General features: G+C 41.9%; 1 pseudogene; it reads left to right on the top strand.

The window, feature by feature from the left end:
* Nucleotides 1–10,756: 10,756 nt before the first annotated feature.
* On the top strand, nucleotides 10,757–10,865 carry LOC132242485 (U2 spliceosomal RNA; annotated as a pseudogene).
* Nucleotides 10,866–14,664: the final 3,799 nt, after the last annotated feature.

Here is a 14,664-nt window from a genome sequence, read left to right as displayed (position 1 = left end):
AGCAAAGGCCAGCTTAGGAGAACCCCAATTAAGTTAATAACAATGTACCTACCTATATAGTTTAAGTTTAAAAAGTTTGACTCTCAAAAGAAATTTCAATCGTTGTACTGTTGATATTTGGCTCTGTTGACTAATGAGTTTGCCGACCACTGGTATAAATAATCCCATTAGGCATTGCCTATCATTCCCAAATGACAAACTGGGAAGAAAAAGGGGGGGGGGGGGGGTGGTGGATTGTGAGAGTTTAAAATGAATGAAAGCTTCTGGCACAGAGAATAACACAGATCGATACTTTAAGGATAAGCCAAGATGATTGAAGGTGATTTTTTTCTTTGAGGATTCAGTGCCTGGCCCTGTTCATAGCACAAAGGCACAAAGGGTGCTGCACTCAATGGAAACTACAAAAAGTTTACTGAGCTCCCTGCTTTGTGGCCACATCAGTCTGAACCATAGAAACCTTCCTTCCATGGCTTTTGCCCTAGGCCTAGAGGATCTCACAGTCCAGCACGAGTATAGTTATTTCTGGAAGAGGGCAGAGAAGGCAAAGCTAACACAGCTGCCTACCCTCAGGGATGAAACATTCCACTGGGTGAGGCAAGATGTGAGCACCTGGAACCCAGACCCGTAGCAGAATTCTGAAATAGCCAGGTCAGGTGAAACACTCCTAGAAATAGGTCAAGAATATGCTCCCCAAACAAGACATAAGAACTCTGAACCAAATTCTAACCTGTTATAGGGCACCAGCCAAACAGTTAAAGATGATGGGCTTCATAGTTAGTAATTTCATCATTAAGTTGTTCAGTTCAGATAAATAGCTTTGTTTAAAGCCCTTGTTCCTGAACTAGGCACATAAAATTAGATAAGAGTATTTTCCATAGAGCAAAGGTTATAATAGGGAGACAGACATAAACGGATAATTCCAAGATAATGCCGGATGGGGGAATACATATAAATAAAGTGGATATAACCCAGTCTAGGGAATGTACGGGCATCTTCTTAGAGTACACTGTTAAGGTTTATCAGCACACCCTCTGTAATTAGGTACTACTTTTGGAGAATACTTTCATTACAAATGTTTAAATTTTTGTGCAAATATCTTTTTTATTTATTATATTTTTATTGATTTCAGAGAGGGAGAGAGAGAAACATCAGTGATGAGAGAGAATCATTGATTAGCTGCCTTCTGCACACCCCCTACTGAAGATCCCACAACCCAGGCATGTGCCCTTGACTGGAATTGAACCCAGGACCCTTTGCAGGCCAGTGCTCTATCCACTGAGCAAAACCGACTAGGGTGCAAATATCTTCTTAAAATAGCTATAAATACAAAAATAAATTCATACTTAGTTCTGAGGAAACCACAGTAAGAAGTTAAGTAATTGCTTAATGAATACATTGTGATTTTCAAAAGTAACTTTAGCACTGAGAGCATGAAGTCATCTCAGTATGTAACATGTGCCTCCAGCAGAGACCCCCACGAACCGACAGCCTGCTGTTTAGAGGAGGACTTAAAACAATGGTTCACTCTCCAAGATGGTACAATCTCATGGGGAGGGCAGGTTATATGGTCAGTGTCCCTTATCATGCACCATCATTCTTAAGTTAATTCAAAGAATTTATATAGCTACAATTAATAGTCTTCACAAAAGGCAATGAAGAATTTTGCTCAGAGTCTAACCCAGGAGTGGGCAAACTTTTTGACTCGAGGGCCACAATGGGTTCTTAAACTGGACCAGAGGGCCGGAACAAAAGCATGGATGGAGTGTTTGTGTGAATTAATATAAATTCAAAGTAAACATCATTACATAAAAGGGTACGGTCTTTTTTTTTTTAGTTTTATTCATTTCAAACGGGCCGGATCCGGCCCGCGGGCCGTAGTTTGCCCACGGCTGGTCTAACCTATAAAATGTAATAATACCAAAAAAGTAATTCATTCAAGTGTGTTTCCCATTGTTCTTCAACAAGAGCCCTATAAAGTGGACAGCCATATATTGGAGTCAACTTCATTGTAATTTTATTCAAATATAAAACACCTGTACCATTATAGTCTACAGTCTAAGGAGAGATATATAATAATGAAAAAATACATAGGAATAAGCACCAAAACAAATATGCTACACGTAATGTAGTTATAGCTATTTATGAATTCCTCAGAATTTTATAGCATCTTTAAAAACAGAAATACTACCTCTTCCTGCTCTAAAGAAACACTTTTATATATATATATATATATATATATATATATATATATGTATATATATATATATATATCCTATCTAATAAAAGAGAAACATGGTAATTAGCCATACATCTGCTACCCTTCCCATTGGCTAATCAGGGCGATATGCAAATTAACTGCCAGCCAAGATGGCGGCCGGCAGCCAGGCTACTGACACGAACAGGAGGCTTGCTTGCTTCAGTGACGGAGGACTCCAACCTTCCCCGCCTGCCGCTGCTGGGCTCTGAGCTGCTAAGAAACATTGTTACAAATATAGAAGACAAACAAAACCCCAGAAACCTGTTTTCAGTCAGCCGGGATCTCAGAGCTGGAGTCACAACAAAGTTTCAAATACAGAAAGTAAACAAAGCCAGAAACCTGCTTTCAGCAGCGAGGTCTCACAGCTAAAGCCGGTTCTCAGCTCCAGTGACAGCCATAAATCCAAGAATAAAAAAAAAAAAGGAAAAAAGGAGCAGTTGGGAGCTTCAATCACCCGCCAGCCTGAAAACGGCCCTCAGCCCCTCACCCAGACTGGCCAGGCACCCCAGTGGGGACCCCCACCCTGAAGCGGGTGTGACCAGATGCAAATAGCCATCATCGCCTCATCCAGGCTGGCCAGGCACCCAAGCGGGACCCCCACCCTGATCCAGGACACCCTTCAGGGCAAACCAGCCGGCCCCCACCCGTGCACCAGGCCTCGATCCTTTATAGTAAAAGGGTAATATGCCTCCCAGCACCGGGATCAGCGGAGCCGCAAGGCCTCCTGGCCCCTGGAGCAGCGTGACAGGGGGCAGCGCCCAAACCCCCTGATTGCCCTGCGGCTCTGTGTGTGACAGGGGGTGGGGCCACAACCTTCCTATCTGCCCTGCTCTGTTTGTGACAGGGCAAGGCGCCCCAATCCCCTGATCGGCCCTGCTCTGTGCCTGATAGGGGGGAGCTCCCCAACCCCCTGATCGCCCTGCGGCTCTGTGTGTGACAGGGTGCAGCCCCCCAAGCCCCCCATGGACCCTGCTCTGTGTGTGACAGGGTGGAGCCGCAACCTCCCCATCGGCCCTGCCCTGAGTGTGACAGGGGGTAGTGCCCCAACACCCTGATTGGCCCTGCTCTGAGGGTGACGGGGAAGCACTCCAACCTCCCCATCGACCATGCCTTGAGTGTGACAGGGGGCGGCACCCCAACCCCCCAATTGGCCCTACCCTGAGTGTGACTGAGGGTGGCATCACAACCTCCTGATTGGCCCTGCTCTGTGCATGGCAGGGGGGGAGCTCCACAACCCTCTGATCGGCCCTGCTCTGTGCGTGACAGGGGGGAGCTCCCCAACCCCCTGATCCGCCCTGGTCTGTGCGTGACAGGGGGTGGCGCCGCAACCTCCCCATCGACCCTGCCTGGAGTGTAACGGGGCGGCGCCCCAACCCCCCAATTGGCCCTACCCTGAGTGTGACTGAGGGTGGAATCACAACCTCCTGATCCGCCATGCTCTGTGCATGACAGGGGGCGGTGCCCCAACTCCCGACTCGGCCCTGCTCTGAGCCCAACCAGGGGCTGCGGGGCAGGCACCTAGGGATTGGGCTTGCCCTCTGACACCCGGGAGTGGGCCTAAGCCAGCAGGTCGTTATCTCCTGAGGGGTCCCAGACTGTGAGAGGGCACAAGTGGGGCTGAGGGACAACCCCCCCCCCCCCGCCCCCGCCAGTGCACAAATTTTTGTGCACCGGGCCTCTAGTATATATATAATTGATTTCAGAGAGGAAGGGAGAGGGAGAGAGAGATACAAACATCAATGATGAGAGAGAATCATTGATTGGCTGCCTCCTGCATGCCCCCTACTGGGGATCAAACCTGCAACCCAAGCATGTGCCTTTGACAGGAATCGAACCCGGGACCCTACAGTCCTCAGGCCGATGCTCTATCCACTGAGCCAAACCAGCTAGGGCAACACTTTTCTTTTAGCATGTATCATTTTCTAACATATTTTTCCTCAATGTCTTATTAAACACAGATCTGTTGACATTCTTCACTCTGTTAAAAAGAAACAACAGGCCCAAAATGCAGTCACGAAACTGATATTTAATACCTAACCTAACTAATCTCAGCCTTTTGAGGAAATGTAACTTTCAGCCAGTTAATCTGTAATTTCCTGGTCAACACTAGTGAGGTAATCCGCCCAATAGACACCCCAAAGGAAAGGGCCTTGCCTGAAATGTTGCACTCTTTGCTAGAAACTTCGTTTCTCTGCCCCCTTCTCCCTATAAAAGGCTTTCGTTTTATATAGCTCCTGGGATCTCTTTCCTATTTGCTAGATGGGATGTTGCCTGAATCATTGAATAAAGCTAATTAGATCGTTAAATTTATTCAGTTGAATTTTTTTAACAGCTGTATCTTCACAACAACCGTATGCAAGCATTTACCAGTATCTATGTATCTGAATTTCATAGAAGAAAAAATTGAGGCTCAACGAGACAAGTACCCTGCCCAAAGTCACACAGCTGTTAGGTGGCAGAAGTATGATTGAACTCTAGATCTATTTGATGGCAAACTCCTTAATCTTTCTACTATGCCACATTTGCCTCCTGTAAAACAAGATCAAGTCCTTTTGCCTGCTCCTTCTACTTCTTTGTATTCCCCACAGTGAGTAGCACAGAATCTCACATATGTCTCAGGGAACTCACAGAATTAATTATTTTCACCATGCTTCTGTACTGATTTCATGACAATGTCGAGTGTGAACTATTTAAAAGAAACCATTTTTCATTAAAAATGTTTATTTTGACAAAACTAAAGGGGGCACAACTTTGAGGTTGCAGTTGACAACCCATCACAGCTATCTAGAATGCATCAGAGATGCTAATTTTCATAGAGAGTTTCAGGCAACTAGCGAGAGCCAAATTTCTAGTAAGGGCAGTTATGCTCTGCAGTTAATTTGATGATCTCTATCTTGCTCTGTACTCAATTATGACATCCAGAATTGATCCGCTTTAAACATATTTTTAAAGCTTGTTAAAAATAAAAGCAAAAAAAAAAAAAAAAAACTCTACCAAGTTTCTAGCATTTCTATTAATACTGTGTGCAGATGGAGCAAGTACACAGGTCCCTGTGGTTTCATTTCCTCATCTCTAAACAAAGGGTGAAACTTAATGCCCATATCCATCCTGAGGGCTTCAGAGATCTGTGAAATAAGAGATGAATAATCTGACCTTTGGTTATTCAACAGCCTAATCTAGGTGGAACAAAAATGGAGCTGCTATAGTCTTGGCTGTGCTAAATCATTCCTTGTGTCCTGGCCATTGACTTTCTGTTTCTTAAAAGTAAACACCACCTCAAAATATGCCACTTTGGCACAAGGATTATTTAGAGCTAAAGACGCATAAAATACAAAAGGTTCAAGAAGGGTATTCTAATCCCCCTTTTTCTTCCTGGAAAGAGGGTATAAAAATGTCCTCCTTACACCAGGAGAGAAGACACCATTGACAGGAAAAAATTCTGAGATGTCGTAAATTAAACTACAAGCTGGCAGAGGGTAAGAGGAAGACACAAGGAAGGTTAATCAGTTAAAAACCTTGAGGGGAAAGCAACAAAAGACGGCTTATTTTCCTGAATATATATTGAAATTTTGAATTAAATTCCAAGAAGCTGTTTCTGAGGTTATCTAGATAGAATAGCCGATGAATGAACTTTCCAAAGTATTGCCCACGACCAATCCAGAAAGAGCAAATACTTTCTTACAGACTATATACCTATCCCAAAACTAGTTCTGCTTCACCTTTTCCTGCCCCCTCTATCTATAACCAATCTAAATTCTTTCAAAACCACTTACTCATTCTATAAAAGCGCCGGGTCAACCCCAGGATGTCAGACATGTTTGCCTCTCCACCCAGCTCTACTGCTGGCAGTTTCCACTGCATACCCCAAAACCCGGTGCTTTTTCCAGCTGGCATATGGCTCAATATGCCCTTTCTTTCAGAAAAACTTTCTACTTCAAAGTGTTTGTTCAACTCATCCTTTCGTGGGGAATCAAAGCCGGGAGAATCTTGTATTAAATAGACCTTTTAAAACTAATTCTTGGAGAAACCAAGATGGCGGCATAGGTAAACACTGGAATTTGCTGCCTCGAACAACCACTTCAAAAATACAACTAAAAGATGGAACGGGCATCATCCAGAACCACAGGAAGGCTGGCTGAGTGGAAATTCTACAACTAGGAAGGAAAGAGAAAAGCATACTGAGACTCAGAGGAGGCGCAGTGCAGAAGTAAAATACTAAGGTACAGAGGCGCACATGGAGCGGGTTGGCGGCTGAGGGCGTGGTTGTCGTTTTCAATCGGAAGGGAGTCTCAGGCTCTGAGCTCCAGTTCCGGGCGAGTCTCTGGGGACCCAGACTCATACAGGAGAAGCGGGACTGTCTGGCGGAACTCGAGGGCAGCTTTCTCTCGGAGAGGCTTGCAGCGATTACTGGGACATTGAGAACCGGAGCCTCTGAGAGCAGCCATAACTGCTAGCCCCGCCCCGTTGATCCTGTGGGACCCGTCCCGCCCAAGCCCTGCAGGGGGGCTTTTGCTGGATAGCCTAAGGCAGAGGCTACATTAGCACCTCCCTAAAGATCCAGGACCCAATGTACCCAGAGGTCACAGTGGGACCATCCAGTTTGCAGTTCCTCAGGTCCATAAAGGACACACTCAGGGGGGCAGACTCAGTGAGCACCAAAGCCCCATTGAAGCAAGTCTTGCCCCAGAGGGGTGTCTCCAGCACAGAAGTTTTCCCACTGCAGACACAGCTGATTCTCACAGCCAATTGGCCTAGAGGTCAATTCCTCCCAGTGATACCTACAAAAATCAAGGCTACAACAAGACTGTGCACAAAGACCACAAGGGGGTGCACCAAGAGTGTCCTCCTCAGGTAATTGGGGAGGCTGAACCACTGGGCCCTAGAGGACACTTAGCACAGAAAACCACTGTATCAACACAGGGAAGCATAAAAAATGTGGAGACAAAAAAAAAATGGACACAAATGACAGAAATGGAGGAAAGCAAACTACTGGATATAGAGTTCAAAACCACACTTTTAAGGTTTTTCAAGAATTTTCTAGAACCTGCCGATAAACTTAATGAGACCTACAAGAAATCTAATGAGACCCTCGAGGTTGTGATAAAGGACCAACTAGAAATTAAGCATATACTGACTGAAATAAAAAATATTATACAGACTCCCAACAGCAGACTAGAGGATAGCAAGAATCAAGTCAACAATTTGAAATACAAAGAAGCAAAAAACACCCAATCGGAAAAGCAAAATGAAAAAAGAATCCAAAAATACGAAGATAGTGTAAGGAGCCTCTGGGACAGCTTCAAGAGTACCAACATCCGAATTATAGGGGTGCCAGAAGAAGAGAGAGAGCAAGATATTGAAAACCTATTTGAAGAAATAATGACAGAAAACTTCCCCCACCTGGGGAAAGAAATAGACTTACAAGTCCAGGAAGTGCAGAGAACCCCAAACAAAAGGAATCCAAAGAGGACCACACCAAGACACATCATAATTAAAATGCCAAGAGCAAAAGACAAAGAGAGAATCTTAAAAGCAGCAAGAGAAAGAAAGTCAGTTACCTACAAGGGAGTACCCATACGACTGTCAGCTGATTTCTCAACAGAAACTTTGCAGGCCAGAAAGGAGTGGCAAGAAATATTCAAAGTGATGAATGCCAAGAACCTACAACCAAGATTACTTTATCCAGCAAAGCTATCATTCAGAATTGAAGGTCAGATAAAGAGCTTCACAGATAAGAAAAAGCTAAAGGAGTTCATCACCACCAAACCAGTATTATATGAAATACTGAAAGGTATCCTTTAAGAAGAGGAAGAAAAAGGTAAAGATACAAATTATGAACAACAAATACACATCTATCAACAAGTGAATCTGAAAATCAAGTGAATAATCTGATGAACAGAATGAACTGGTGATTATAATAGAATCAGGGGCATAGAAAGGGAGTGGACTGACTATTCTTGGGAGAGGAAAGGGGTGAGGGGATGTGGGAAGAAACTGGACAAAAATCGTGCACCTATGGATGAGGACAGTGGGTGGGGAGAGGGAGGAGGGTAGGGTGGGAACTAGGTGGAGGGGAGTTATGGGGGGAAAAAAGAGGAACAAATGTAATAATCTGAACAATAAAGATTTAATTTTAAAAAAAGTAATTCTTATCTTGATTGAGGAAAAAAAGAAAGAAAACTCGAGGACATGGACAACAGTGGTGATTGCAGGGGGGAGACGGTGGGGAGAAGTGGAAGAGGGCAAATAAATGGTGATGGAAAAAATAAAATAAATAATTTTTTAAAAAAGTTTAATACTTATCTGCCTTTAGCTTCCTCATATAGTTTAGTGCAGAGGTTCTCAACCTGTGGGTCACGACCCCTTTGGGGGTCAAATGACCCTTTCACAGGGGTTGCCTAATACCATCAGAAAACACATACATAATTACATATTGTTTTTGTGATTAATCACTATGCTTTAATCATGCTCAATTTGTAACAATGAAATTGGGGGTCACCACAATATGAGGAACTGTATGAAAGGGTCCCGGCATTAGGAAGGTTGAGAACCACTGGTTTAGTGACTTTTCCACCATTGCCTCTCTTTGTGCAATCTAATGTAAAAGCCTGTAGGTTTCGCCATATTTTTAGATCTTTATTTTCTTGTGAGAGCTTTCATATCTTGTATACTTTTCTCCTGTTAATCTGTCTTATATCAGTTTAATTCTCAGGCCCAGCTGAAAAACCCTAAGAAGGTAGAGGTAAAATTTTGGCTCCCCTGCCTTCTCAACTGTCTCCTCTAAACCCTGTTTATGGTTAAAAGTGTCCTGGTGTTACCTAGCTCACAGGTGTTGGGAGGAAGAAGAACAGTATTTGCAACATTTCTTTGCATATCATCTGTTATCTATTTTCCAAACATCATTGTAAAAATAATCAATCATCTTGCTGGCCAATTTCTTCCCACATCTGGTTAGGTGAACATTTTGGCCTTCTTTTGAGAGTGGCATTGTTTTGACCTCATTGTTGGGCTATAGTAACTCAATACAGCCCTGAGACCTGGAAGTTAATCTTTATCTTGTCTCCTTTCCATTTTTTTTTTTTTTTACATTTTTAGGAATTTATGCCCTTTGTATATGAGTCAGAGCAGAGCTGCTGCAAATGCCCAGAATGGGAATTGCTAGTTCGTCATCTGTATTCAAATATCACAGCATGTCTAAGGTGTAAGCCACAGTCTCTGACTTGCCTATTTCCTCCTCTTTGGGTGGTGTTTTTTGAGAACTGTGCTTAAAGTCTCTAAGATCAGTACCTCACACCTTTGAACTACTTAAGAAAGGCCTCCTCCCAGAAATATTTGCAAAGTCCTGGAACTAGAAGAACTTGAGGCAGCAAACCACACCTGTGTGTAACAAATTGTCAGTATATACAAAAGTATGACTTTTTTTTTTTTTAATATGACTCTTGAAGTAAGTAAAACTTATACTTGACTCAGTCCCTACTCTCTTATTTTCCAAAGCTCAGAAAGGGCACAAATGAGCGTTTCTCCATAAACCAAGTCATTTAATCGCTGTGATGATATTTATTAAAACAGCAAAATTGTAGTGTTGTGTGTGTTTTTTTAATGAATTAGGCAAAGTTTGGCTTGAGAAGAATAGAGCACAGTGATTAAAAGTCCTGATTCTAGCCCTAACCGGTTTGGCTCCGTGGATAGAGCGTCAGCCTGTGGACTCAAGGGTCCCGGGTTCGATTCCGGTCAAGGGCATGTACCTTGGTTGCGGGCACATCCCCAGTGGGGAGTGTGCAGGAGGCAGCTGATCGATGTTTCTCTCTCATCGATGTTTCTAACTCTCTATCCCTCTCCCTTCCTCTCTGTAAAAAATCAGTAAAATATATTAAAAAATAAAAATAAAAATATAAGTCCTGATTCTAGAAATGAACTCCTGGGTGTAGAATCTGAGCACTACTATTTACTATCTTTGTGACCTTGGGCAAATTATTTATCCTCTGTGCCTCAGTTTCCCAAAGGTAAAATGGAAGTGACAGTCATACCACCTACCTCATAAGGGTGCAATGAAGCTGAGTCAGTTAATATTTTAAAGCACCTAGCATAGTTTCTGGCGCGTGGTAAACCTTCTCTTAAAGGGTTACCTTAAGGTTGTTAAATCTTAAGGAAAAATAATAATTAAAGTGAAAGATTTCCCAGAACCAATAATAATGTCTATCTTCTATTTTTGAAAATATACTAATATGCCAAACACTTTGCAGATATTATTTCCAAACCTCACAACAAGATAGGTAGTAATGTCTCCATTTTACAGATGAGGAAGTGGAAGATTGGGGAATTTAAATTGCCTGAGGTTACATAACTGAGTAATGGTCGCGGAAAGTCTAACTTAGTTTGTCTAATTCCAAAGCACAGTCCCTTCCACTGTGCAACATCATTTCCTAAATCTTCTAACCCATTCTCTCCACTTATTTATAATCCACACTATTTTAGAACTGGCCTTAAGAATCACGTTGCATCGCTTCTTGGCCCTTAGACTAAGATCAAGTGTAGTATCTATTCTTAATCAGCTTAATATCTGATATGTCAGCCATCTGAGAACAGTATATTAATGGATGGACCTCGAGAGTATTATGCTAAATGAAATGAGTAAGACAAATACCATATGATTTCATTTATATGAACAGAACAAACAGATACAGAGAACATGGTGATAGTTGGCAGAAGGGTAAGGGGTTGGGAGCTGGGTGGAAAAACTGAAGGGATCAAAAAGTACAAGTTGGCAGTTACAAAATAGTGATGGGGATGTAAAGGGCAGTATAGGCTATATAGTCAATAATATTATCACTATGTATGGTGTCAGGTAGATTCTAGACTTATGGGAGTGGAAATAACTTCATAAATTATATAAATGTCTAACCACTATGCTGTACACCTAAAACTAATGTAATATTCAATGTCAACTGTAATTGAAAATTTTTTTAAATTTAACAAAAACAGGCTCATGGAAACAGAGACCAAAGGAATGGTTACCAGAAGGGAGGGTTGGGGATATGGGTGAAAAGGAGGAGGAGAATATAGTCAATAATATTGTGATAGCTCTACACGGTGACATGTGACTACTAGAATTAGTGGAGTGATCACTTTGTAAGGGTATAAAAATGTCTAATCACTATATTGTGCACCTGAAAATAATATAACCAATATAAGAGTAAATTAAAATAAGTAAATAAATTAAAAATAAATAAGAACAAAAGCTAGAAAAATAAAGTTTCTGCCTGGGGAAAAAAGTCATTTTGCCCAACCCCTCTGTCCTTTCACAAATAAGTAAATGGAGATCATTAGAAGTTAAGTTGCTTTCCAAAGGCTACCTAATTACTTAATGACTGTTCAGTAGCTATTGAATGCCAACCAGCCACTTGATGGTAAGGAAAGGAATAAACAATTATGTATCTTGCTTATCACAGGGCCTTTCACCTGGTAAGCCAATGCAAGCTATTTTATCATCATTCATTTACTCATTCATTTATTAGGCATTTCTTACAAGTTTGGCACCTGAGAATACAAAAACGAACAAGATGTGATTCCTTTTGAAGCTTACACTTACTGTCCAATCTGAAAGCCACCAACCACAGTATTGGGTACTTGAAATGTGGCAGATTGGAATGTACTATAGGTATACAAAACACACAGGATTTTTGAAAACTTACAAAAAATAAGGTAAAAGACATAATTAACAAATTTTATGTGTTGAAGTGGCGATATTTGGGATATATTTGAGTTAAATGAAAATATTAAAATTCTTTTCATCTGTTTCATTTTTAGAATTTTTAAATTATTATTATTTTGTTGTTGTTAATCCTCACCAAAGGATATTTTTTCCATTAATTTTTAGAAAAAGTGGAAGGGAGGGAGAGAGAAACATCCATGTGAGAGAGACACATCTATTGGTTGCCTCCTTCACATGCCTCAACCCAGCCCAGGGATTGAACCAGAAACTAAGATACATGTCCTTGAATGGGAATCGAACCAGAGACCCTTTGGTTCGAGGCCCAACACTCTATCCACTGAGCAACACTGGCCAGGCCCCCCCCCCCCTTTTTTTTAATGTGTCTAGCAGAAAAGTTAAAATTACATGCAGCTTGTATTTCTATTGGACAGCATTAGTCAAGATGGCAAAAAGATGAATGCAATAAAATATAAGTGCTATGCCCTAGCCAATTTGGCTCAGTGGATAGAGCATTGGCCTGTGGACTAAAGGGTCCTAGGTTCAATTCTGGTGAAGGCCAGGTACCTCGGTTGCAGGCTCTATCCCTGACCCTGGTCAGGGCACATGTGGGAGGCAACCAATTAATGTGTCTCTCACATCAATGTTTCTCTCTCTCTGTCTCTTCCCCTCCCTTTCTCTAAAAATCAATGGGAAAATGGCCTCTGGTGAGAGTTATGCTGTCAATAGAATGTTAAGAAAAGTCAATAGAATGTTGCATGGGAGCACAGGAGAAACTGAATATGGGAGTCAAGAAAGGCTTACAGAAGAGAAAATATTTGAATCCCAAAAGACAAGTAAGAACATTGTTAGGTGAGTCTTTTCCAGCCAGAGATGAGCATGCAGAATGCCACATAATCATGCAAGAGTAATCAACAAGTTGAAATATGATAATTTTACTTTTCCAAGTCAGAGAATAGAGGGCCAGAGTGCTTGATGAGAAGTAGTAAGAGATGAAGTTGGAAAAATACATCGAAAGATTATGAAAAGCCTTGCCTGCCATGTACTATTGAAATGTTTAATGAAGGCTGGCATTGTTTTATTTGACCTACAGAAAGATAACTCTAGTGGCCTTATGGAGGTTGGACTGGAAGTAGAGAAAAGACTTGGGATGGGAAAATGGGAAACAAAGACAGGAGACCTAAATGGCCATAATTTGGGCAATGGGAATTCAGAGGAGGATAGGTCCACAAAAGCTCTCTCAGTACAGTAGAACTGATGAGACCCAGTAATTCATGTCAGGGAAGCAAAGAAGAATTAAGAGAAATAACCAGCCCTGGTCTGGTTGCTCAGCTGATTTGAGCATCAGCCCATAGAACAAAAGGTTGTGGGTTTGATTCCCTGTCAGAGCGCATACCTGGGTTCAAGTTTGATCCCGGGTTGGAGCACCTGCGGGAGGCAGCCAATCAATGTTTCTCTCACATCAATGTTTCTCTCTCTCCTCAACACCATTAAAAAAACAGATCCTCGGGTAAAGATTAAAAAAAGAGAGAGAGAGAGAGACATCCAGTTGTATTTGTACATTGCTACATAGTGACATTTCTTTCTATTCAACAAATATTTATTGAAGACCTACTTATGTGTCAGGTAGTAGGTAGTAGTGCATAATGGACTTCTGGTGACAATGTCTTACTATTGTGCGACTATGTTTAAAACATTTACTGAGAGTCAGAAAAAAAATAAGTGGTTAAATCCATATTTAATTATTGGCCCACTAATGAAAATTTTTATTTTACTTCTGTGGAATTATATCTTATCGGGGAACTTAAGGGTCAAAAGTCTTGTGCTAAGTTAAAAGTGGGGGTTCCTCATCTAATGAGATAGCCAGTTAGAGCAGGAATCTGATCCCTGAAGGGAGAGGTCAACCCACAAATTGACAGGTATAAAGTCTGCTACTATAGTGTTTAGGACAAATGTGAAGAAACAGGAATCCCTTCATAAATTGCTTATAAATTAATACATTGAATTTTGAAAAGCAATTTGGAAGTTTGTAGTACAATTGAAAATGTGCATTTCATGGAGTTCAGGCATTAGATTTCTATGTCCCTGAACAGTGCTCTGTAAAGCAAGCACTAAGTCCAAGCTATCTAATAAGACAAAATTTTTGCCAGTTCACAAATTACCCTACCCGTTTATTTAAAGTTAAGTATTTATTTACTGTAATAATCACCCCAAAATCATGTTCATAAAGTTTGAACAATGAAGAGGAAACCTTGGTTTTCATTCTGGTTTATAAGAAGACTAGAGGCCCAGTGCACGAAATTCGTGCATGGATATGGTCCCTAGGCCTGGCCTGTGATCAGGGCCATCTTTCCCAGCTGCCTGTAGCTGGCCCCGCCACCCCCAGCCACCCACCCCCGGTTCCCTGTTCGCCACCAGGTGATTGGTGCTTGACGGCTGGGGGAAGGGACCAAGAGATCGGCTGTTCCAGTCCACTCACCAGCCCCACCCCCACCGTGGGTGGCTATCAGGCAATTGGTCATTCTGCTGTTAGGGTCAATTTGCATATTACCCTTTTATTATATAGGATGCTGGCATGCGTTATACTTGACTCACTAATCCATTGTAGTTTTCAATGTAGGGTTTCAGGAACTTTGAGTTGTAAAGTAAGGCTCTCAGTTACAATAGTTACTAAAAATGATTGACAGCCAGGTTAGAA

The sequence above is a fragment of the Myotis daubentonii genome, chromosome 9, assembly GCF_963259705.1.
Source record: "Myotis daubentonii chromosome 9, mMyoDau2.1, whole genome shotgun sequence".
Taxonomy (NCBI): domain Eukaryota; kingdom Metazoa; phylum Chordata; class Mammalia; order Chiroptera; family Vespertilionidae; genus Myotis; species Myotis daubentonii.
The sequence above is the reverse complement of the archived record's forward strand: the minus strand, read 5'-3'. Positions and strand labels throughout refer to the sequence as shown.